The following is a 24,153-nucleotide window of genomic DNA, read 5'->3' as shown; positions in this document are numbered from 1 at the left end:
AGCTTCAAAATGATCCAAAAACAAACTGAATTCTTCACTTACATCTTTTTTGAGTGCTTTCAGTTTAAAATCCATCTCAACAAGGGATGCCTCCTTGAAAAATCCATGAAGAAAACTCACCCTTAGATCCAACCAAGCATGCCTCATCTCACCTTTTAAAGCTTCTCGGAACCCTTTAGTTTACAATGCTGAAAATGGTGCACGTTTTTGACCATGGACGAGTGGCTGCGGGAATTCTTTAATTGGAGAATGGAGAAGGAAGAAATTGAAGAAGCACTAACAGCCTTCAACAAAATGTTGCTGCTGAAATACACCGTCGTCAACATCCAAGAAGTAAGTTCTCCATCTTGCAGTTTTCATTCTAACCGTAAATCAAGAGCCATCAGAGGGAGGGCAGTAGGCTTCTCTCATTACCCTCACCCACCGCACTCCATCAATGAGTGCCATCAACAACAGAAGTAAAGGAGAAGCACAAATCCTCTACATTGACTTCCACTACAGAGAAATCATCCATATTAAGGAAAGAAAGATTTTAGTGAAGCCTATCTTTCCCAAGGAATCAAAAATTAAAAGTGTAGCCTCTACTCCTAAGTGGCCCAAAGGGGTTGCTCGTGCCAAAGGAAAAGGAGGGCTAGGCCAATCCTAAACCACACGACCCCAAGGAAGGAGAACACCTGGCCATGCAAGTGCTTCAAGTTTGGAAACCAGAATCGTGCCTAGGCTTCCAAAAAGAAGGACATCCAAAGCAAAGCGACGGAGATCGCCTATCGATTCATGGCACGCATGCAAGGGCTGCCAGTTCACTTTGACAGCCCCAAAGCAAAGGTGATAATGAGGATCCCATGCCCTAGAGAGGAGTGGTTTGGCTACTATCCTTGCTATTTTGGAGGGCGGTTAGAGTGCCTTCCTCCTCTTCCCGTACAACTCGTCCTAAAGAAACTATCTACCACGGGTGAAACCTAGTGGATCGGAGATGAGCTACAATTAAATGGCGTGGAATTCATGCAACAAGCCAATTACGAGAACTACTTGCAGTTGTTGCTAGCTAAAAGGCTATGGGTGGTCAAACACGTTGCCATCACTCCATAAGTGCTAAGCAATGAATGGAAGGTGGAGCCTATGAAGGGTGATGACCTCCTGTGGATGTGTCGACTTATTAACACCGGCATGGTAAGGGTATAAGTGAGTACTCTATACTCTATGCATCATGGATAATGGACCAACCGCTTTTTTGTTTAGGTTTTTGCAACACATGCACGTACATATATATGTAGATAGGAAGGTCCTCTATCAGCAGAGATTGTGTTCTTATTTGGTGTTGAGGTGCTAGGAGAGATCCTTAGCTCTCCAAACCTCATTATCCTCCCCGTGTTGGATTGTCATCACTCCTTTAATGTTTCAATTTTCATCCTGTTTTGATTTATCCACCCAACCTTGTAAGAAAGCCTCTATAAGCCGCTAAGTCATTTTGTATAAAAGAAAACAAAAGTTTGAAAATTGTGTTTTGCAATGGCAAACATTTCCTTCTCGGCCTTCATGGGTAAGGTGCAGAAAGATGCTTTGTATTTCCTAGATAATCTTAAAATAGCATGTGTGTTGTCCCTGGAAGGGATGACGATGCTTCACATTTGCATATTTTTTCACCGTTAATGAAAGTGAAATCAAGATCATGGTACAACACCTTGGTGCAAGCCACCAAGGAGAGGTGAAACCTGCTAAGAGCAGCGATTTCTAAGGTGCTTTGGAGAAGGCGCCACATCAAAGAAATGGTGGAAATTTCTGATGGAGTTGAAGCAAGGAAGTATGGATGAATATGCAAAATACGAATTGAAGTTCATGGATCTATGGGAACGATGGGTTGCATCGCTAAGGGAGGGAAAAGTGGTACCCAATTTCCTAAATAGAGACCAGTTTGTGACTGGTTTATGGCCAATTCTTAAAGAGAAGGTGAAGGGAAGGTTCCCTACTATGTATGAGGTAGCAGTTGAAGTAGCCCGCCTTAAAGATAAGAAGTTTCATCTACAAGCCAGAACTACCGAAGAAGAGGAACCGGGTAGGGCCGACCACACCTAGCCGCACCTGCAGAAGCCGTCTAGAGGAATCAGCCATAGGAACCGGCTGAGGATCAACAAGACTTGCTCAATCAAATCACCAACCAGTTAGAGAATCTTTCAGTACGTCTGGTGCAGCAAGTGCATGCACCTGCCTAAAATCTAGAGCAAGGAAGAGGGCAACGAAGACAAAATCAAGACTACCATTGTTACAATTGTGGAGAGGAGGGCCATGGCATGTACTATTGTCCTGATCCAAGAAGACAAAACTTCAATAAAGAAGTACGAAAAAATAAGATCTCTCCACCAAGGGTGAGACCACCACCGCCCAGGAAACCAGAGCCGATTCCACCATTCCAAATCCTTCGACCACACGTACAACCACCACCACCACCGCAACCTCTCATTCCATCGCTACCTCCACCACCTGCTAGAAACCAAGCAGTGAGCGTCATCAATCTTGAAGCTAAGGGAAAAGCAAAGGTAGAAGAGCGTGTCAAAAATAAGGACAAAGGAAAAGGAAAAGTAGAATAAGTGGATGCCATGGGAGTGAAGAGTGCTAGGCACAAAGAGGCCTCTCAAAGGGAGGAGAATATGAAAGGAAAAGGAGAGTCTAGCAAGCATGCCTCTAAGCCTCTGTGGAAGATTGACATCGTGGATTTTTTGTTGGGCAAGTATGCTAAACCATATGACCTAGTTCAAGATGTTTTAATGCAGGGTCCGAAAATAACATGACCCCACTCACTCCATCTTGCACCAAGGATGAGGCGACAATGGACGAAGATAGTAAGTACTAGAAATTCAAGACCAAGGATGGCTGGGGCTATCTTTGGGAGGAATTTAGACAACATCCTACCTTTCATGGATACCCACATCAAGGGGAAACATATCTCAAACATCTACATAGATGGCGGCGCACAAATATGCATCATGAGTGAAAAAATGATGCACTATCTAGGCCTAGAGGTAAGTAGGCCGGCACCCTGCCAAGCTAAAATGCCAAATAACGTCAAAGTAAAATGTGTGGGCATTGTGAATGCAGTCAAGTTGAAGGCATTCAACACAGAAGTGGAGGTAGACATTTTTGTTATGCCACACAAAAGGGCAGGGCTACCCTATCATTCTCGAAAGACCATGGCTCATGGCTATGGAGGCTAAGCAAGATGGGAGCACCGGAATGATCCAAATGAAGGATGCTAAGGGAAAGCCCATATTCTATGACATGAAGATTTGGAAGCAACACAACATGATCTTGGAGGCATTGGAAGGTGAATTCACCAGTGACTCTTTGACCACCTTGGGACAAGAGACAACGATGATTGAAGAGAGCGACAGTAGCATCAAAGTGATGGGAGTCATCCTTAGAGATCCAAAAAGATTGACACAATCTAACGCACCACCGGAGAACCAATATAAGGTACGCAACCCTTGGTGGATACAAGTAAGTTACATCGGATGCTCTCCACTGAGTTAGCTAGTGAAGAGAGAGAAGAATACATCTCTATGTTGGGTAGCTTCACCACACTTTTCATTGATGGGTATGACAAGATCACAGGCATCACACTAGTGCAGCATTGCATAAGACTCAAGGAAGGAAGTAAGTCTGTAGTGCAAAATCCCAGAGGGCTTGGGGTAGTTCAATAAGAGGCACTGCTCAAAGAGGTAAGGAATTTTCTACACGTAGGTTTCATTTACCCTGTCGAAGACTCAAAGTGGGTCTCTCTAGTGGTGGTCATGCCAAAGAAGAACGATAAGTGGAGAGTTCGTGTAGACTACAAACCTCTCAATGCAGCAACAAAGAGGGATCATTTTTCCCCTCCCATTCCAAGATGATATTCTCAATGAGCACTACACAGTATGTGATGGGTACTCAGGCTACTTCCAAATTAGCATTGCAAAAGAAGACCAGAAAAGACAACTTTCATAACACCATGGGGATGTTTTGCTTACAGGGTGATGCCTTTGGCCTCACCAACGCTCCGGCCACATTCCAACGCTATGTAACTTTTGTCTTCCGGCCATACTTTGGTAAGTCAATACGAGTTTTCATGGATGATTTCTGCATCTATAGCTCTCGGTCCCTCCATTTGAGCAATGTCTATGATGGCCTGGCTAGGTTGCAAACCTTGGGTGACCAGCTTAATGTAGATAAGTATCACATTGGTGAGAACAAGGTCACTCTTCTCATCCATGTAATTTCAGCAACAAAAGGGATTGAGGGCTGACCCAAGTAAGGTTCAAGCTTTAGTGTCTTTATCATCACCCACCACAGTTAACCAATTGGTCTCTTTCCTTCAGAAGGTAATGTATTTGAGAAGGTTCATTCACTTTCTCTCTCAAGTGGTTCTCCCTTTACAACAAGTCACCCATAGAGATGTCTTCCTATGGAATGAAGAAAATGAGCAAGTTTAGCAAAGTGAAATAGATCTTGGCTTCACTTTCCACCATTGCACCCCCTAGATGGGACGATCCATTTTATGTTAACCCCATTGTAGGGAGTGATACACTTGGAGCCGTACTAATGCAGAAGGACCCCCAAACCTCTTTCATGCGTCCTATCTACTTCTCTAGCCGTGTCATCACCCCATCAGAAAAAGGATTCACCACGGTAGACACATGGTGCTTGCATTGATGTTTGCCACTACAAATTTCCGCTCTTATCTATTTCCTAGACCCTTTGTAATTCTAACAATTGATGAAGTCTTTTCATATGTGATGCAACACATGGACGTCTCATCTAGAATCTTCAAGTGGATTGTTAGATTACAAGAGTTTGATTACACTATGCAAGTGGAGAACTCCACCATGTCTAGTCTAGCAGGAATTCTTACTCATTGTCACTATAAGAAGAAGCTAAAGGTCAACACAAAAGGCAAAGGAGTGACACCAATGGTGGAAATTCCTAAGCTAGAAGGAGCTCACTCTCTTTTCTTTGATGGAGCTTACAAAAGGACAATGGACCATGCTACAACTGGCATCGTCATTTTCAATGAGAAAATGGAAAAGGTCTTGTCTATTGGTCAGCTCTACTACACTCCCATTCCAACAACAAAGCAGAGTACACGGCCCTAATTCTTGGATAAGAACAATGTGTTTTGAAAGGGGTTCAGTGCCTAAATGTGTTTTGTGATGCCATGCTCTTGATAAAGCAGATAAATGGCACTTGGATTTGTAAAAATCAGGTTTTTCTTGGCCAATTATGCCAAGTGAAGGATCTTTTAAGAAATTTTGAAGCCGTGCAGTTATTTCATGTCCCTAGGGCAGAAAATCAAGAAGCAGATGCTCTAGCCAAGGAAAGAATATAAGATGTTCCCATAGGAGCAATCAAACTGAAGCTGCCCCTCTTTCAAGGTAGCGATGCTATGCCTGAAATCATCAGCTTCTCAGATACAAGAGAATTTCTTGAAGGGTATACAAAGGGCCAAAAACAATGTCTTGTCCGAAAGGCAACAAGATATCGCCTTATAAATAGCACCTTGTACTGCAAGGTCAAAGAACAGATCCTCAGGTAATCTCAAGTTTCCATGATGGTGTTTGTGGCGGCCACTTTGCTCTAGATATTACTAGTAGGAAGATTCTACAGGCAGGATTCTCTTGGACTAGTCTAAACAAGGATGTGCATCATTGGTGTAAATCGTGCAGAGCTTGTCAAGTATCCACTGATCAAACACTAACCTATGATCCATAGACTCCTATCATCGCATATGGCCCATTTGAGAAGTTGGGGATCGATGCAATTGGTTAAACGTGCAGAGCTTGTCAAGTATACAGTGATCAAACACTAACCTATGATCCAAAGACTCCTATCATCTCATATGGCCCATTTGAGAAGTGGGGGATCGATGCAATTGGTCCTTTACCAAGGGCCCAGGTGGGTAAACTGTACATTCTAGTTGGTGTAGACTACATAACCCAATGGGCGGAAGCAGAAGCCACCACACGCATTACAGCCCAAGAAGTGGCAAAGTTCATATTCAAGCACATCTGTTGCCGCTTTGGCACACCTCTGGAGATAATATTTGATAGAGGGCTAGGTTTTAGAGGTGACTTGGTGGGAGAATTGATGAAAATGCTAGGTATCATACACTGACACTCCACTCCATACTATCCACAGTGCAATGGTCTAGTAGAAAAGGTAAACAACACGATCTGTAAGATCATCACAAAGCAGGTGAATAACCACACAAGTGATTGGGATAAGCATCTCATGGCTGCTCTTTGGGCCTACCACACGACATTCCAAACATCACTAGGTTTCACCCCTTTCAATCTGGTATATGGAAAAGAGGCCATTCTACCCATTGAGGTATAGATAGCCAGCTTGCAAGTCAAGGCTAGTCAGTTACAGTGCCCAATTGCCCATCTCCGCAACCACATCTTGGATCTAGAAAGGCTTCAGTTAGATAGGGAAGATGCAATCAACTACTACACAACACAAGCAGAACGACGTCAACTCACATTCAATCAAGGGCTTAAGGAAAAGGGTTAGAAGAAAGGCATGTTAGTATTGAGATATGACAACAGATCCCCCCCCCCCCCCCCCCCTTGCACCACCCTCTCCCTCTCCTCCATTATCACACTCTCACCCTCTCTCTCTCTTTCCCTAGCCTGGCGCCACCCTCTCTCTCTCTCTCTCTCCCCTCCATTATCAAAGTTGCCAATTCTCCCTCTCTCTCTTGTTTTTCACGAGCCAGAGGGGTTGCCATCTCTCTCTCTCTCTCTCTCTCTCTCTCTCTCTCTCTCTCTCTCTCTCTCTCTCTCTCTCTCTCTCTCTCTCTCTCTCTCTCTCTCACACACACACACACACACACACACACACACACACACACACACACACACCATGGTCTCCATCGCTGAAATGAAGGTTTCTGTAAACACCACTTTGAATCAAGTTTTCCCTCACATCCCGAGGGGTTTTCATCATCTACGTCTCTCTCTCTCTCTCTCTCTCTCTCTCTCTCTCTCTCTCTCTCTCTCTCTCTCTCTCTCTCTCTCTCTCTCTCTCTCTCTCTCTCTCTCTCTCTCTCTCTCTGTGAGTTGTGCTATGATTAGTGTTATTTTCATCACTGTTGTTCGTGTCCTAGCTGCTCAAAGCTAGATGGTGTCCCCTGTTCACTCCCCGTAATGAGTTTGGCGTGCACGGTCCTGGCGTAGAGGCCGTTGGGGTTTGTTTTGTGCTTGCACTTTGTCACCACCTTTGGCAAATTTTTTGCAAGCTCGACATCAGCCTTCTCCTTTGTGTATATCAATCCCCACTTGTTCACAATATAGGGAGTTTTCACACCTAAATACATGATTTCCTCATCAAAGAAGTAGCGATCACCATTATAGTCCACAAGAACTATGTCCTTGAACTTGTTAGGTCTCTTTTCTAGTTTAGCACAATAGCAATCCCCAAAAGGATTCACTCTACATACAAAACGAGACACCACCTACAAGCGGACAACTTTGATAAACCCCCTATATATGACTCATATTAGGGAATATGACCCCCCTTTCTATGCTTATACGACAATCAATGCAGAAAACTATCATACCCCTATCTTACATATAAAATTTAGGTCTCACATTATCTAACGGAGTAAAAATAGTCAAAGAGTGTGTAGCATAGTGACTGGAAACATACTAAGGAGCCACTTTTGTTGATAAACTAGATGTACCTCCAATGTGTTTTTAGTTTGACTTTTCAAACTGTGTGCCCGTTCAGCCTGTAATATAGCTGCTCGTCCAATTTTGACCCATCTAAATCACTCAAAAAACATGGTTATAAATTTTTGTTAGGTTCTTCGTGTAAATTTGCATCTATATAAACTCTTTATAGCTTTCATCCCTCAACAAATGAGCTATAATCACAAAGCAAGCAATTGATACAAAGTAGTGTTAGTTCTTGCATGTATCTTTGTAGCTACTGACTCAGAAGTTTGAGTGCAGAATCTTTTGGGAAGCCATGATTTTGAAACACAAAAACTTCCTCTCATGTTTCCCTTTTCTCACTCCCCCCCCCCCAACCCATAAATATAAATTATTGGGGGCTTGCCCCTAACTTATATGCTTACATAACTTTGTAAAAAAAACCCTCCCCTACACTTACGTGGTGTGGTAAGTTTTCCATGGTGAATCCCCTGAGAGCAATCCATACCATCTTTGTAAGTTTTGGCACCCTATTCATTTTCAAATTGGGATTTTAAATGCAAAATTTTCAAGGTTGGTGCTAGTTGGTGGGATGGTCCTGCTCCCATAGTTGTTTCTTCCTTGAAGCTCACACTCTTGAATCCATCATCCATATAGGTGGATGATCTCTTTGAAGAAGTATCAGAAAGGATTTCTTACAAGTTTGGCTCTAAAGTCGCAATGGTCCTTGATTGACAGTCTCTTTGGTTGAAATACAACTAGCTTGGTCTCTAGAATAAGGGTTTCTACTCTAGTATAGTCTATTTGATTGCAAATACATCAAGAATCTACTTTGCAGAACCCTAATACATTAGCTTTTATTATGCATCCGTGTCCTCCAATTGAAAGCACTTTGAACCGCACACTCTAGCACTTTCAATCTATATGAAAAAACACTAGATGGCTACGAGTTTACAACCGCTCTGTCAGTCAAAATCTGAAACCAATAAAATTTTATCGCACTTTTTATAGAAATTTTAATTTTGCTCAAAAAATCCAAACATCGGCTCCAAATTCAATTTTGAAAAGACCACTATGCTCTTAGGAACTAGTGCTAGCTATGGTATAAGTACTCAATCTATGACAAAGAGACATGGATCGTGATCCATGTACCTTTGTGTCAAATTTCACTAAAACTTGGTACATAGCTTTCCCTTAGTCCATTGATCCTTGCTACATGGTTTTTATGTGATCTGAATCAATTTAGGCCACCCAAAAGGCAAACCCTAGGTCTGTATGGCAGTTTTTGGACTTGAAGTACTTTTTCCAGCTTTTGATCCACTTCTTGAGGTTTTTTGGCAACCTTTTCTTTAGATGTTTTGTTTGTATAGGTCTCTGCTACAAGCATGTATGGTCCCTATCCAAAAAATCAAAAAAAGGTACATGGATTGCGATCCATGTTCACTTAGATCTGGACCCCAAATTTGTCTTGATGATTACTTACAGTTTAAGTAGTCTTCTGCACCACCTTGTTGGACGTATACGCCGCGACGGACGTCAGCACAGCGAGAACTCACCTAACAATATTTGTCAGTTAAGGACGAAGCTCAACCCGCAGGCGCGTGGAAGCAAGCATAAGGTGTCAACCTACACTCGACCGACTCCTAACTATTCCTACAGAGGTCTCTAGCAATTGACAGCCTTCAAGAGTGCATAAGAGGAAACTTCCTACAACGCTGCTTAGAGCCGAACACCCCTCAAACAATCTCGAAACACCATAGAACTTGAAGGAGACCCTACGAACACCAATAGGTCGCTCTCCCTAAGGTCTATGAACCAAAACCTCAACCCAAAACACCCAGTGCAAAATCACGTAGGATGTCTGGCCGAAATTTGCAGGTCTTCGTTTCCAAAATCTAAAGTGCCTAATGTGTAGTTCTACTCAATGTGAACGCGTGGATATGCTGCAATGCAAAATCAGACAACGTATGCTCACCAAATCACCAGATCAAGCTCATAGAAGGAGCTTGCAAAACCGGATTGTACACATGCAATGTAGGTATCGGCGTGTAGCTCTCGTCCGGGGCAACACGCTGCACTTCTCCGCACTCGATTTTGACCACCGGTGCACACATAGCGTCAAGATGAAGCTCACACTCTCTCTCGTACACAGTACGCTCACTCACAGACTTCAAAAATTTCTTTAAAAATGACAAAAGGTTTTTCCATTAAGGTCAAAAAGTGGTATAAATACCTTACAATTTTCAAATCCTAAAGTTCCAAAATCAACCATCTACTCAATCTAACTATCAAAACTGGGATACAATCTAGAAACTTCTGTAAGCCCCAATATTTACAAGGTGAAAAATCAGGTTTCCTCAATAAATGAATAATTACAAAAAATGATAATCTTCGGAGTAGTCAGTTTTAGTGGGGTGTATCCAGCTTCTAACACTCCCCCCCTCCTTGCTCATGTCATCCCCGACATGGCCGCTGAGCTGCTTCTTCATCGTATGGTTTCGCGCATCTTGATCAATGATTCGTATCTTGCATGTAGATTCATCATTGTTGGGCCGAAAATATCAGTGTTTATTGTGAAGAAGCCGGTGTAGAATGCTTCTTCAAAGGCCTGGAGGTGATAGGACGGTAGAAAAATTATCCTTTGATACAACGCATGTATCACCTCCTTGGAAGGCTGACCAGACAGATCATAGGCACATCTGTAAGTATCTTGGAAGAAGAAGATATTGTCTGTCACCTGGCCTGGCTTGAATGTCTCAAATACTGCCAAAAGAGTTTTGCAGATTTTCTTCATCATGATGCACGTAAGGTCAGGTGAGCCAGTGAACAATTTGATGGCGTCGGTGGTTTTCACCATGTATTGGATACTTATTCTCTCACCTGCCTTCAAGCCCGGTAGCTTAGGATAATTCAGCCAAGTGGGTTGGCTCCTTTGTAATATTTCCTGAGCCTTCCACGTCCTGATCCTTGGTAGAGGACAAAAGCTGAGGTTGTCTCTGATGTTTTTTGGTGCCTCTACCAAATGGATTAGGTATTGTTGGTACTTTGTCAGCCAGGCCTTCCTCCATTTTGGTTGAGAGTCAACTATTAGTCTGACCCCTTCTCGTTGGGAGATATCTGCGTTGTAGAGTGGCACTGTAGGCTCTTCTCTAATCCTCTTATTGATGGTGGCAGCTTCATACTTCAGCAAAGGATATGGGAGAGAGGGTTGAAGCCATTCGCGCCTGAGGTTGCTGGCGTCAATCTTTTGGATAGTCATGGATTTGAAAACCCTCTTCTCCCATTCCAAGGCTTCCTTAGCCGTCTCTCTGATCTCCACCTCTATTGCTTTACGCAGCTTTTCCTCCTCTTCCTATGTCAGATCTTGTGGCTCTTGAGAGGATCCTTCTAGGATTTCCTCTTGCATAGGTGTGTCCACCGGATCTGCCACATTTTCTAAATCTATGCCTTCATTGGCCGCTGGCCCTGTGCCCTCTTGCTCTCCGGCTTGCTGTCCTCTCAGCTCCTCAATCTGCTTTAGGAGTTTCTGTTTTTCTATTTCAGCTTCTTTGCCCATATTCACGAGGAGGTCGTTCAATTCAGTGTTTATCTTTTCTGCCTCCTCGAGCTTTCTTTTGATACTTTCTAATTCTTCTTGCAGGGCTTTTTGGTCTTCTTCCATTCGTGTTTGCATAACAATTGACCCTTCTGCCATCATCAATTGTTGCTTTTTCTCTAGAGTCGGCTCCTTCTGAAGTTCTTGCATTTGTTCTTCATAAAATTGGCTTTCCGTAGTGATGTGAGTCGAGCTAGTAGCTCTGACTCTGGCCGGAGATGCCCGCAGCCTCTGGATGGTTTGATCTTTCACTTTAAGCTAGTCCTTGAGCTCAAGGACCTCATCTTGGCTGGCTTCTTGATCTATCTCCGCCTTTTCTTTGGCATTTCGCATTGCTTCAACTTCTTTAGACTCCTCAACCAAATGTAGGTCAGGTTATCCCTTGCCCGCTCGGCATCTATCAATGATTTGCTGAGTTGCTGACATTCCTCTTCAACTCCTTGCATACTTTGGGCAGCTACCTGATTTTCTTTTTCCATTTCCTGGCATCTTTGCAATGCCCTTGCTAGACTTGCATGTAGCTCCGCTTCTCTCTCTTTCTGCCTTTGACTTTGTCCTTGCAAAGAGTCCACTTCCAGCTTTATCTTCACTTCAGTGGCCTTGAGAGCTGCCATCTCACTTTCGGAGGCCATGGACTGCGCTCTTAACCCGTTAACTTTGTCATCACCACATCCCAATCGTTGGAGGGCGGGTGCAGGTCCACTGTATCTATGGCCATCTCTTTTAGTTCTGCTAACGTGATGCTTTTCATTTGTTCCTTAGGCCCTGTGCTTGCCAAGTCGAATGCGATTGTGGCAGCCTCTTCTTCTGTGTATCCCGCAGCTAGCAGGTCCAAAAATGTGTTATATGACTCATTTGGCTCTGATTGCCCACCACTTCGAGGCTTAGCCTCTTCCTTTGGTTCCGGCTCCTGGCTCTACTCTTGCTTGGCCTCTTCTTGTTATTCTGGTTTGTCTTCCTCCTCTTTATCTTCTTGTGGAGGGCTACTAGGAGGTGGTGAGGGCTGTGGTGAGGGCTGTGGGCTGGCCGGTAGAGATGTAGGATTTTTCTTTAAATCTCGGTCTACCTTAGTCTTTCTTTCTCTCTCTTGGCTCTCCTGCTCGTCTAGCAGTTTCTGTCATACCTGCTCCACTTCTTCTTCTGTAAAAGGTACATGCGGGATATTTTCTGATGCGGAATCAAGAATCTCAAAATTTTTAATGTAATCTTCGAATCTATCCCTTTGCACCCTTCGGGATGATCCCAGCATTGCTTCTAGAGACGGCTTCCAAAGTTCACTCAAATCGCCTTTAAGGGCTCTTTCTGCTCTGAAGCTCTCCATCAGCCGCTCTAGTCTTGCCGCTTTTTGTGACTTTGTCTCTTTTGCTGGCACTTGGGCAAATTCTTTTTTTCCCTTCTTTTGCTCGGGCTGCTCTTCTTGAAGAGGCTCTAGCCGTCTTTTCAATCTTGTGGCAACCCTTGGTGCTCTTTGTGGCTAGTCTTCTTTGTCTTCTTTGAGCCTCAGCCAGTCATTATGTGATGGGGGGTCAGGCCATCTTCCTTTTGCGTGCAATGCCCCATAAATCACCTTAGTGATTAGTTCTCCTGGCACAATATACGTCGGCTTCTTGTTACCCATCTTCACTAGGTTGTCATGTATATATGCTGCATAATTGATTATCTTTGGAGTGCTCTTCATCATTGCCCAAGTGAATGTCATGGCAATTACACCTGGCGGCATTCAGTACTTTTGTGCCTCTTCGTACACATATGGAAGTATTGGTTGTACAACTGACTAATGATTGCCACTCTTGGGTTGGAAATATCTTCAAAAGTGTAGTTACCTTTCTTCTCAGTGTACACCTTGACCTCATCCCTTCTTTTAGTTACACTATCTCCCTTGTTGGAGAGGTCTAGTGCATCTGCTACAACTTGCTCGGTGATGACTATTTCTGTTTCTGGCCTGCCTTGCAGATCGGTTACTCTGGCCACTCCATCTTCTTTGATGGTAGTCACAAACTCCCAGACTCTCTTTATGTCAACCCCTGCTGGCACTGCTTCAAAATAGTTGTGGAGATCAATCTTCTCCAAGTACCTAGCCATCTTGCTTCTTAAGAACTCATTGAGTTCCCACAGTAGCATTGGTAGCTCAATCACATTCCCTTCAGTGTCTTTGAACACTCCTTGGTAGATCTTTAGGTCGTTGGACTCTAGCAAATCTTCTTGGATCCATGTGCTGGTGGGCTTTAGTGTTCCTTCTGGTACGACGAAGGGCTCCACTTCTTCTAGGTAATCCTTAATGGTCATTCTTTTCTTCTTTGATGGTGACTTCGTGGCTGCCATAGATCTTGTTGCACTCAGTAGTCCGAAGTTAGCGTTTTTTCCATATTAGCTGAGAAACTAGGTTTTAACTATCCAAATGACTTGAAAATTGAAAATAAAGCTTAAAAGGAACTTGTGAACTGTGCATGTGCTCACGATGCAATTTTGGCCAAAATTTCCATTTAGACATCCTACGCGTAGGATGTCTTTTTCATCAGAATTGGGTGATACTTGATATGCTGGTAGTCCTTGGCCTATGGAACATGGCTATGTGCTTGGATATGGATTTGGGCATCAAAAAGTGGATTTTTTTGGGCTGATTTAGGCTTTAGGTCACAAATTGGGTAGAAAGTCCATAACAGGTAGCAAGTGATGTCCAAATGGGTTGAAAATTGGTATATGGGCTCATTGCACCATGGCATTGGCTCCCATGATGTTACTCTTTGCACAGAAGGTCCAAATTATGTTGGAGACATCCTACGCGTAGGATGTCTACTTCATCAAAATGGCATGAGATTTGTTTTGTGGGTGTTCCTTGGCCTATGGATCATGGCTATGCTCTTGGATTTGGATTTGGACAAGGATTGATGCTTGTAAGAGCCTGTGTAGTGTTTTTGGGCTCAAAAAGTGTATCTTGAAGGTGTTGGGGGTCAAATTTATTAGAATGGCTTCAAAATTGATATATGATCTCTTGATGATGAGGTGATTGGATCTGGAATGGACAAACATCCTCTGTAGGCCAAAAATGTCAAATAGACATCCTACGCGTAGGATGTCTACTTTGAGCGGGACTAAGCGGTCTGCCGAAGCTGTGGGATGTCAAAAAACATCGGTAGGGGAGCGTTCCGCCCCAGATGGAAGGACCAGTGCGAGCAGGTGTGGACGAAGTGGAAGCGAGAATGTCGGCTTGAGTAACAAAAACATTGGTGAGAATCCAATTCCCCGAAAACCTAAGGGTTCCTCCGCAAGGTTCGTCCACGGAGGGTGAGTCAAGTCCTAAGATCAGGCCAAGAGGCGTAGTTGATGGACAACGGGTTAATATTCCCGTACTGCCCCTTGTTGGTCCCGAGGGACGGAGGAAGCTAGGTTAGCCGAAAGGTGGTTATCGGTTCAAGGACACAAAGCTAATAAACCCGAGGGGTAGAGAAAATGCCTCGAGCCAACGTCCGAGTACTAGGCGCTACGGTGCCGAAGTGTCATAAAATCTAATATCTAACCAACCCAAATGATTTTCTCATATTAAATTGATCACTTAATGTGGGAGAATAAACGGGAACAAGTGTTAAGATATAGATATGTTCTTATAGATCTATCTCAACACGGGGCCAATGGTAAAGGGGCCCAAAAGGGAGATGGTCTATCAAAGAGCAAGACTAACCAATGGAGCATAGGACCTTACGGTTAGCTTCATTGAAGACCTCCAATAAATGTGTGTAAAAGTCCTTTGACCTTAGGTAAGCTAGGGTTGAGCTTGAGGTGGGAACCCGGCCCAAGCTCGAGGTGCTTGTCCTGCTTGAGGTGTTTGTCATGATTGAGGTGCTTGATTAAGATGCTTGAGGTGCTTGACTGGCTCCATGCTTGAGATGCTTGACTTGCCGCATGATTAAGGTACTTGAGGTGCCTTGAGAAGCTTGCCTGAGAAGCTTGTGGGAACACCCCCTAGTTCAAGTGCTTTGTCATGCTTGGTGAGTAAGGTGCTTGATCACCTAAAGTCAAAAGCATTCCTACAAGAGGTTGAGAGCCTATACCAACACTCTTGGCTATAGAGTGCAAATCCAACCAAGAGCCATGCTTCAATGCTTGAGCTTGTCATCTCCTTCTTCTTCATTACTATGCTATTATGTATGCTAGCAACAAGAGTATGATAAGTGAGGAACTAGTTCTTTCTCCTATGAAATGTTTCTTCTTCCTCTTCCCTACCCTCATTCCCTACTAGCTCTCTCCACCTTCGAAGGTGTTTGAGGTCTTGGGACTGAGGCTTGGGACAATTAAAGCTTTCTTCAAGTTCATGTTATGCTATGATTGTGATGCATGAATCTTTCCATCTTCATTGCATCACCTAGGTCACAAGGAACACAAACAATGTATTGTAACAAGTCTCTCTTAATGGGAGAAATCATAATACAAATGCCTATTGGAGGGGGGACCGGCTCCACATAAATCCGGTCCTCAACTGTTGTCATGTTCTCTAAATTCTCTCTCTTGCAAAAGTATTGTTCATATCAAGTTAACTAATTGCTATGATTATGTTGCTATCTTCAATTATGTCTACCCGCTATGCTCACAAAGTTATTTCTTGAAAGTATTCTCATTAATTTCCGCTATTCTCAAGTTGAATAGGCTAATTCCATTACATTGGTATCAGAGCATTTGGTTTCTCTTTTCTTGCTTAAGAAGAGAGGTCCTTAAGTAGCCTATAAATGGTTGATGTTGTTAATTATAATAGGGTAAGTGGAACTAGGATCTAATATCGGTTTTGTTAAGCCCACTATGTGGGGGATGGTGCACACCTCGGGAGCTTTGGACTTAATAATGGAGTCTTTTTAGACTTGCCTACGGCTTTACCATTATTGAGCCATAAGAAGTCCGAAAGGAGCTAGCCCTTGGCAACTCTGCTATGTTAGACCTACTCCTCTACTCTCTATAATTAACCACTTTGAGCCGTGGGTGTAGATACTTAAGAGCCAATTTTCAAAGGCTAAGAGGAGTGGCAACTAAGGTTTTGAATTGCCAAAGCATACACTAAGTACATACATAAAATTTTGTTAACATGGCTGACAATAATCAAGAGAGTAGAATGAACATTGATAGCTTTGATTTTGCACATGAAGGTGCTAATGATGATGCTCCCATGTTTGTGAATTATCTTGTGACTAGGTTGCAACAAGCTATGGGCAACCCTACCTTGCAATCCGAAGTTACTCAACAACTTCGTGCCTATGGAATTTCCCTTCCTCTCCAAGAGGAGAGAGAGCTTAGGAGTCCTCTTGAAGAGACCCCCAAAAGAAGACTCTCTCCCATTTGAGAGGAGGAATCCAAAGAGAAAGAAAGCAATGAAATTCTAAGTTCTTCTGAAGATGTGGCTCCACGAAGAAGGCGGTCTAGAAGATCTCCTACTCCTCCCAAGAGGAAAAGAGCAACCCATAGTCCTTCTCCTCATCACCCTGAAAGGCAAGAGAGGAAACAAAGGAAGAAAAGGGCTAGGAAGAGGACACCCTCTTCTCCTTCTTCTCACCTTCCTCCTCTTCCGATGAAAGTTATGGCTATTCTCCTAGAGAATACAAGAGGGGAGGACATCGCAAATCATTTCCTGCATGGCGAAGGTCACAAAAGCTAAAGAAGTTCAAGGAGGGAGGAAAGAGTATCTCTTTTCTCACCTACGATGGCACCTTTGGTGCTACCGACAAAGTCTTGGCCTTCATCCAGCAATTTGACACGGCCTTTGGGGACGAGGGCTTCACAGAGTCCTCCAAGCTACGTCATGTAGCTATGCACTTCCAAAAATCAGCTCGTCAATGGTGGGCTAGCCTTCGTGGCAATGGAGAAGCCCCAAAGACATGGAAAACTCTACGAATTTCCATCATGAAGCAATTTCTGCCAAGCGATACTAAAGATAAAGTTCTTACCGAATGGCGCGGCTTGAAGCTTCTCTCTCATGAGTCTATCAACAAGTATGTAGACAAGTTTTGGGATTTACATCTCAAAGCTATTGTCTTTCAAAAGATAGACTTTGCCGAGCAAAGACAGCAATTCTGTGCGGGATTACCTGAAGAGATGGCCGAATACGTCAACTCTCGGTACTATTACCGAAGTAATCCACCACACCATGGTTGCTTCACGCATCAATTTCCATCAAGGGGCTAGACGTAATGTCAAGCCCATGGAAAACAAAGATAAAAATGATGCAAAGGGGAAATCCAATGCTCAAAATAATTCCCAAGGCACTTCCAACAACAACAACAACAACAACAATCGGTCCAAGGAGAAGGGAGTTTACAGAGGTAAAAACAAACTCTCTCCTGAAGAGCTTGAAGCTTTTCACAAGGACCATAAGTGTTTCAAGTGTGGAGAGCAAGGACATGGCTATCGTTCTTGCCCCAAGAAGAATACTCGCACTGAGACTCCTAGAGCTTCCACCATCGAAGCTCCAAAAGAGGATGCTCATTGCAAAGGATCATCACTCTCCTATGCTTGGGGAAAGGTAAGAGAGCATGATGCCTTCATCTTGTTTGACCCTGGCTCTACTCTTAACTTCATATCAATAGAGTTGGCCACCAAGTTGGGCATTCAAGCTTTTGAGATGGGAGATATAGTAGTCGTTGATGCAGCTTTCAAGGGACAACAAGCCTCCGTTACTCCCTTGATTGGGAAGTTGAGGCTTCATGTCCAAAGCTATGTCGACAAAGAAGACTTCTTCATCTCTCCTCTCCAACATCGGGATGTTATCCTAGGGGCACCATGGTTTGATCGCATGGCTGCCAACACGAAGTTCCCTAAAAGGAGAATTTACTTCACTTACAGGGGAAAGAACATGTATATAGATGCTAGTGAGCATGGTCGCACTATTCCACTTGTAAATCCTCTTTCTTTTGATAAGTCAATGAAGAGCTCAGTTTCTGCGTACATGATTTTTGTCAAAGAGTCTCCAAAAGATACTAATGTTTCATCAAATGTAAATGATAGGAATCAAGAAGAGTTAGACTTGTCTAATTTTCTAAAAGGATTCCAAGATGTGTTCATCGATGATATCCCTATGGACTTACCTCCAAAACGAGGGGATGATGACCATCGTATTGAGCTCCTTCCTGGAAGCTCACCACCTAACAAGCCTCCTTATCGAGTCTCACAAGCTCAACAAGAGGAGATCATGAGGCAAGTACAAGAGCTGGTAGACAAAGGGATGGTGAGGCCTAGTTCCTCTCCCTTTTGTTCTCCAGTCCTTTTAGTGCAAAAGAAAGATGGTACATACCGTATGTGTGTGGACTATCGAGCACTAAACCATATCACTATCAAAAACAGATTTCCCGTACCTCGGGTAAAAGATCTGTTTGATAAGATACAAGGCTCTACCTACTTCAGTAGGATTGACCTTAAGAGTGGCTATCATCAAATAAGGATAGTGGATGAAGATATCTTAAAGACCGCGTTTCGCACAACGTTTGGTCTTTATGAATATCTAGTCATGCCTTTTGGCTTGAGTAATGCACCAGCTACGTTCAATCGTTTGATGGAGAAAATTTTTAGACCATATCAAAAATTCACTGGAGTGTTCTTTGATGATATCATCATCTACTCCAAGTCTTTGGAGGAACATAAGCAGCATCTCCAAGTGATTTTTCAAGCATTGAGGGAGAACAAGCTTTATCTCAACCAAAAGAAAAGCGAATTCTTCCTTCAAGAGATTCAATACTTAGGTCATATTATCTCTAAAGATGGTATCCAAATGGATCCATCAAAGTTAGAAGTAATAAAAGCATGGCCTAACCCAAGAAATCTACATGAGCTAAGAAGCTTTATTGGTATGTGTGCATACTATAGACGCTTCATAGCAAAATTCTCTCAAGTAGCAGGACCACTACACGACTTAACTAAGAAGAACGTTAAGTTTGTATGGACTGCTAAGGAGCAAAATGATTTTGAAAAACTCGAAGAGAAGCTTACTTCCCAACCAGTCCTCGTGCTTCCGGATCTCTCAAAGCCATTTGAGGTCCAATGTGATGCTTGTGGTGATTGCCTTGGAGCGGTTTTGCTTCAAGAAGGGCATGCCATAGCATATGAGAGCCGAAGGCTCAATGGTGATGAACGAGTCTTGGGTATTTATGAGAAAGAGCTTTTAGCTGTTCTACATGCCCTAGACACATGGAAGCACTACCTATTGGGGACTCCATTTATCCTACAAACCGACCACCAAAGTCTCAAGTATTTCATGACGCAAACCAAGCTTTCCGACAAACAAATGAGGTGGGCAAATTTTCTTTCGCAATTTAATTTCCATATTGCTCACATAGCTGGTAAGCACAATCAAGTTGCTGATGCACTTTCACGACGACCAAAAGTTAATGCGGTGTCTATAGCTACTCACAATGATCTATCCTCTATGATAGATGAGTATGCTAGTGACCTTGACTTTAGAGACATAATGTCAGCCCTTGCTTTGGGGAAGAAAGAGGAACCATTCACCTTGCAGGATGGTTATCTTCTCCACGGCAATAGGCTATGCGTTACTCATTCCCTTCGTGAGAAGGTTATGTATGAATCCCATGCTCCTCCATATGCAGGGCATAGAGGTATTCAACCTACTCTCCGAGGAGTAGAGATGTATTTCTATTGGCCTACCATGAAAGTGGACATACAAGAGTATGTTTCAAAATGTGTAGTATGTCAAAAGACCAAGTATGATAGAGGGAAGCAACCTGGATTACTCCAGCCATTGCCTATTCCAAATTCACCATGGGAGAGTATATCCATGGATTTCATCTTTGGATTGCCCAAGTCTATCCATGGGAATACAGGAATATGGACAATAGTCGACACGTTTAGCAAGCAATCACATTTCATTCCTGTCAAAAAGACTATTAAGGCACACCAAATGGCAACTCTCTTCATATCTCAGATTTTCAAGCACCATGGATTACCCACATCCATCGTGTCAGATAGAGATCCTAGAATGACCAGTAATTTCTGGAAAGGTCTCTTTGAAAATCTAGGAACAAGATTGAATTTCTCTTCGGCCTATCACCCACAAACGGATGGCCAAAGTGAGATAGCCAATCTTACGATACTCGATCTACTCAAAACTTATGTTACCGAAGTAGATCAATGCTCACAATGGGAAAAGTATTTACCGCTAGTAGAGTATGCCTACAATAATAATGTACATACTTCTACGGGGAAAGCACCTTTCGAGATCATAGAGGGAAGACCTAAAAGTCCCTTGCTACTGAAAGTACATGGGAAGATCTTCGCCGCCGATGAGTATAGTCGTGACCTACAAGAATCTTTTCAAAAGATTAGGGAGGCTATAGCCATCTCTCAACAAAGGCAAAAAGCTGATGCTGATAAGCACAGAAGAGCCTTATAGTTCAAAGAAAATGATACTCAAGTTTCCTAAGGCTCGATTAAGGCAAACGACGGGCAAAAATCCTACGGGCCATCAAAAGAATTATGCTAAACTAGCAAAAAGATACTATGGTCCTTTCCAAATCTTCAAGCCTATCAATGAGACGGCTTATCAACTCAAGTTGCCCAACCATTGGCTTATACACAATGCCTTTCATGTAAGCTTACTTAAGCCCTACAAAGGAGAGCCACCAATTGAACCAATTATTGAAGACCCTCCCGAAGTCGAAGACCAAGAAGAGGTGCTACAACCCGAAGCTGTCCTTCGGCATGAAGACAAGGTACTATGACATGGTAAGATAATCCGACGGTATCTTATTAAGTTCAAAAATTATCCCTTTGAAGATGCTAAATGGATGCAAGGAGTACAACTTAAGGATAGTATGAACCTTGTCAATGCTTACAATGCTACATTAGATTAAGCAAATGTACAAATTTCTTTTAAATGACTCATGTTTTTGTCTTATATGACTAGTCCTCTTTTTAATTGTGCACAAATTTAACTAGTATGCATGCTTAGAATCATGTTTGTGATGACGACGTCTCTCAAACACCAAGTAGAATTTGTCACTCTACTTTGGGAGAATGAAATGGACTAAAGAGCAAACATGCTTGCGGCAGCTATGTCTCCCAAGAACCAAATGGATTAGTCATCCATCTTGGAAAGATGTCGTAGGGTAAAAAGGGATCCTTTACCCGCTAAGTACGATTGACTAATGACTGAGACTTTATCTCTTCTACCTCATAGTCGAGGACGACTATGATTTCAAGAGAGAGGTAATGTCATAAAATCTAATATCTAACCAACCCAAATGATTTTCTCATATTAAATTGATCACTTAATGTGGGAGAATAAACGGGAACAAGTGTTAAGATATAGATATGTGCTTATAGATCTATCTCAACACGGGGCCAATGGTAAAGGGGCCCAAAAGGGAGATGGTCTATCAAAGAGCAAGGCTAACCAATGGAGCATAAGACCTTAGGGTTAGCTTCATTTAAGACCTCCAATAAATGTGTGTAAAAGTCTTTTGACCTTAGGTAAGCTAGGGCTGAGCTTGAGATGGGAACCCGGCCCAAGCTCGAGGTGCTTGTCCTGCTTGAGGTGCTTGTCGTGCTTGAGGTGTTTTTCATGCTTGAGGTGCTTGATTAAGATTCTTGAGGTTCTTGACTGGCTCCATGCTTGAGGTGCTTGACTTGCTGCATGATTAAGGTACTTGAGGTGCCTTGAGAAGCTTGCCTGAGATGCTTGTGGGAACACCCCCTAGTTCAAGTGCTTTGTCATGCTTGGTGAGTAAGGTGCTTGATCACCTAAAGTCAAAAGCATTCCTACAAGAGGGGGGGCGAGCCCTTTTCCTAGGGGCTAGAGAGAGAACACCCACTCACACACACAAGGGAAGCCCCAACTTGAAGAGGCAGCAAGGACACATGTCAGGCCCCTACCCATGTTACCTTCATGTGTTGCTTGAAGCCTATTGGCTAAGCTTCAAAGGGGTCCAATGATAAATTACATGAATTATCTAATTGTTTTAGCATTTATCTAGCCCTCTCTCTCAAAAAGGAAAGGGGGACACTTGTCTCAAGGCTACCCCTACTGCTTGTAATGCCTCCTGCTCATGATTGGCTACGCCTGGGAGGGTCCAATGAGCTTCAAGCATGAGCTACAAGGGGGGGTCGACCCAAGCTAGCTAGGGGCTTGCTTGAGGGGTATACTCACCCACACACACTCACAATCACTCTGATTGTGTGCTATGCAAAGTGCAAGAGCTCCCTCTCCAAGCAAGTAGAGGTTGAGAGCCTATACCAACACTCTTGGCTATGGAGTGCAAATCCAACCAAGAGCCATGCTTCAATGCTTGAGCTTGTCATCTCATTCTTCTTCATTACTATGCTATTATGTATGCTAGCAACAAGAGTATGATAAGTGAGGAACTAGTTCTTTCTCCTATGAAATGTTTCTTCTTCCTCTTCCCTACCCTCATTCCCTGCTAGCTCTCTCCACCTTCGAAGGTGTTTGAGGTCTTGGGATTGAGGCTTGGGACAATTAAAGCTTTCTTCAAGTTCATGTTATGCTATGATTGTGATGCATGAAGCTTTCCATCTTCATTGCATCACCTAGGTCACAAGGAACACAAAGAATGTATTGTAACAAGTCTCTCTTAATGGGAGAAATCATAATACAAAATGCCTATTGGAGGGGGGACCGGCTCCACATAAATCCGGTCCTCAACTGTTGTCATGTTCTCTAAATTCTCTCTCTTGCAAAAGTATTGTTCATGCCAAGTTAACTAATTGCTATGATTATGTTGCTATCTTCAATTATGTCTACCCGTTATGCTCACAAAGTTATATCTTGAAAGTATTCTCATTAATTTCCGCTATTCTCAAGTTGAATAGGCTAATTCCATTACACGAAGTAACCCATGCCACACTCCCAAGAAAAGCTCAAACGGCCTTTGACAAGTGGGTACCTGTACCCGAAACCGACTTAGGTGGGTAGGTAGAGAATACCTAGGGGCACGAGACAACTTTCTCTAAGGAACGCGGCAAAATGTCCCTCTAACTTCGGGAGAAGGGGTGCCTCCTCACACGGGAGGTCGCAGCAACCAGGCCCAGGCGACTGTTTACCAAAAACACAGGTCTCCGCAAAGTCATAAGACCATGTATGGGGGTTGACGCCTTCCCAGTGCCGGAAGGTTAAGGAAGTTGGTGACCTGATGACGGGTAAGCCGGCAACCAAAGCCCCGGTGAACGGCGGCCGTAACTATAACGGTCCTAAGGTAGCGAAATTCCTTGTCGGGTAAGTTCCGACCCGCACGAAGGGCATAACGATCTAGGCGTTGTCTCGGAGAAAGACTCGGTGAAATAAACATGTCTGTGAAGATGCGGACTACCCCCACCTAGACAGAAAGACCCTATGAAGCTTCACTGTTCCCTGCGATTGGATTCGGACTCTTCTTGCGCAGCTTAGGTGGAAGGCAAAGAGTTCATCAATTTTTGCTTCTGACCAATTTTTTCTTCTGACCACACAGATTGGTTGGTGATGTGCTTGTGAATGTGTTGTGCAAGTTTTATGTCATTTGGACAAGATTTGGTAGGTCTATGGCCCATTATTGCCTCTATGCCCTAACTTTGCGTTTTTTCATGCATATGAGGTCAATGTTGGTCCAAATGTGATGAAACTTGGTGGCTAGCATGTAAAGGTCATTCAGAAAATGTGTGTGATGAAAAATGTTGGGATCTGTGCCCAGAAATTCCCTTGAGACATCCTACGCATAGGATGTCTCCTGATGATTTTTTTATGGAATGTGCCACTAGTGCCTGCCCTTGGTCCCCCTGAGTCCCTTTTAAGCCTAATTTCAACAAAAAAGTCAAATGGATAGAAAGTAACTCCCTGTGTGGACTTCAGAGCCTCCGAGCCGTTTTTTGACTTTTGGAGTGCTTTTTGGCGATGAA

The sequence above is a fragment of the Adiantum capillus-veneris genome, chromosome 8, assembly GCF_014529385.1.
Source record: "Adiantum capillus-veneris isolate H3 chromosome 8, ASM1452938v2, whole genome shotgun sequence".
NCBI classification, from domain to species: Eukaryota; Viridiplantae; Streptophyta; class Polypodiopsida; order Polypodiales; family Pteridaceae; genus Adiantum; species Adiantum capillus-veneris.
This window is presented reverse-complemented; position numbering follows the sequence as displayed.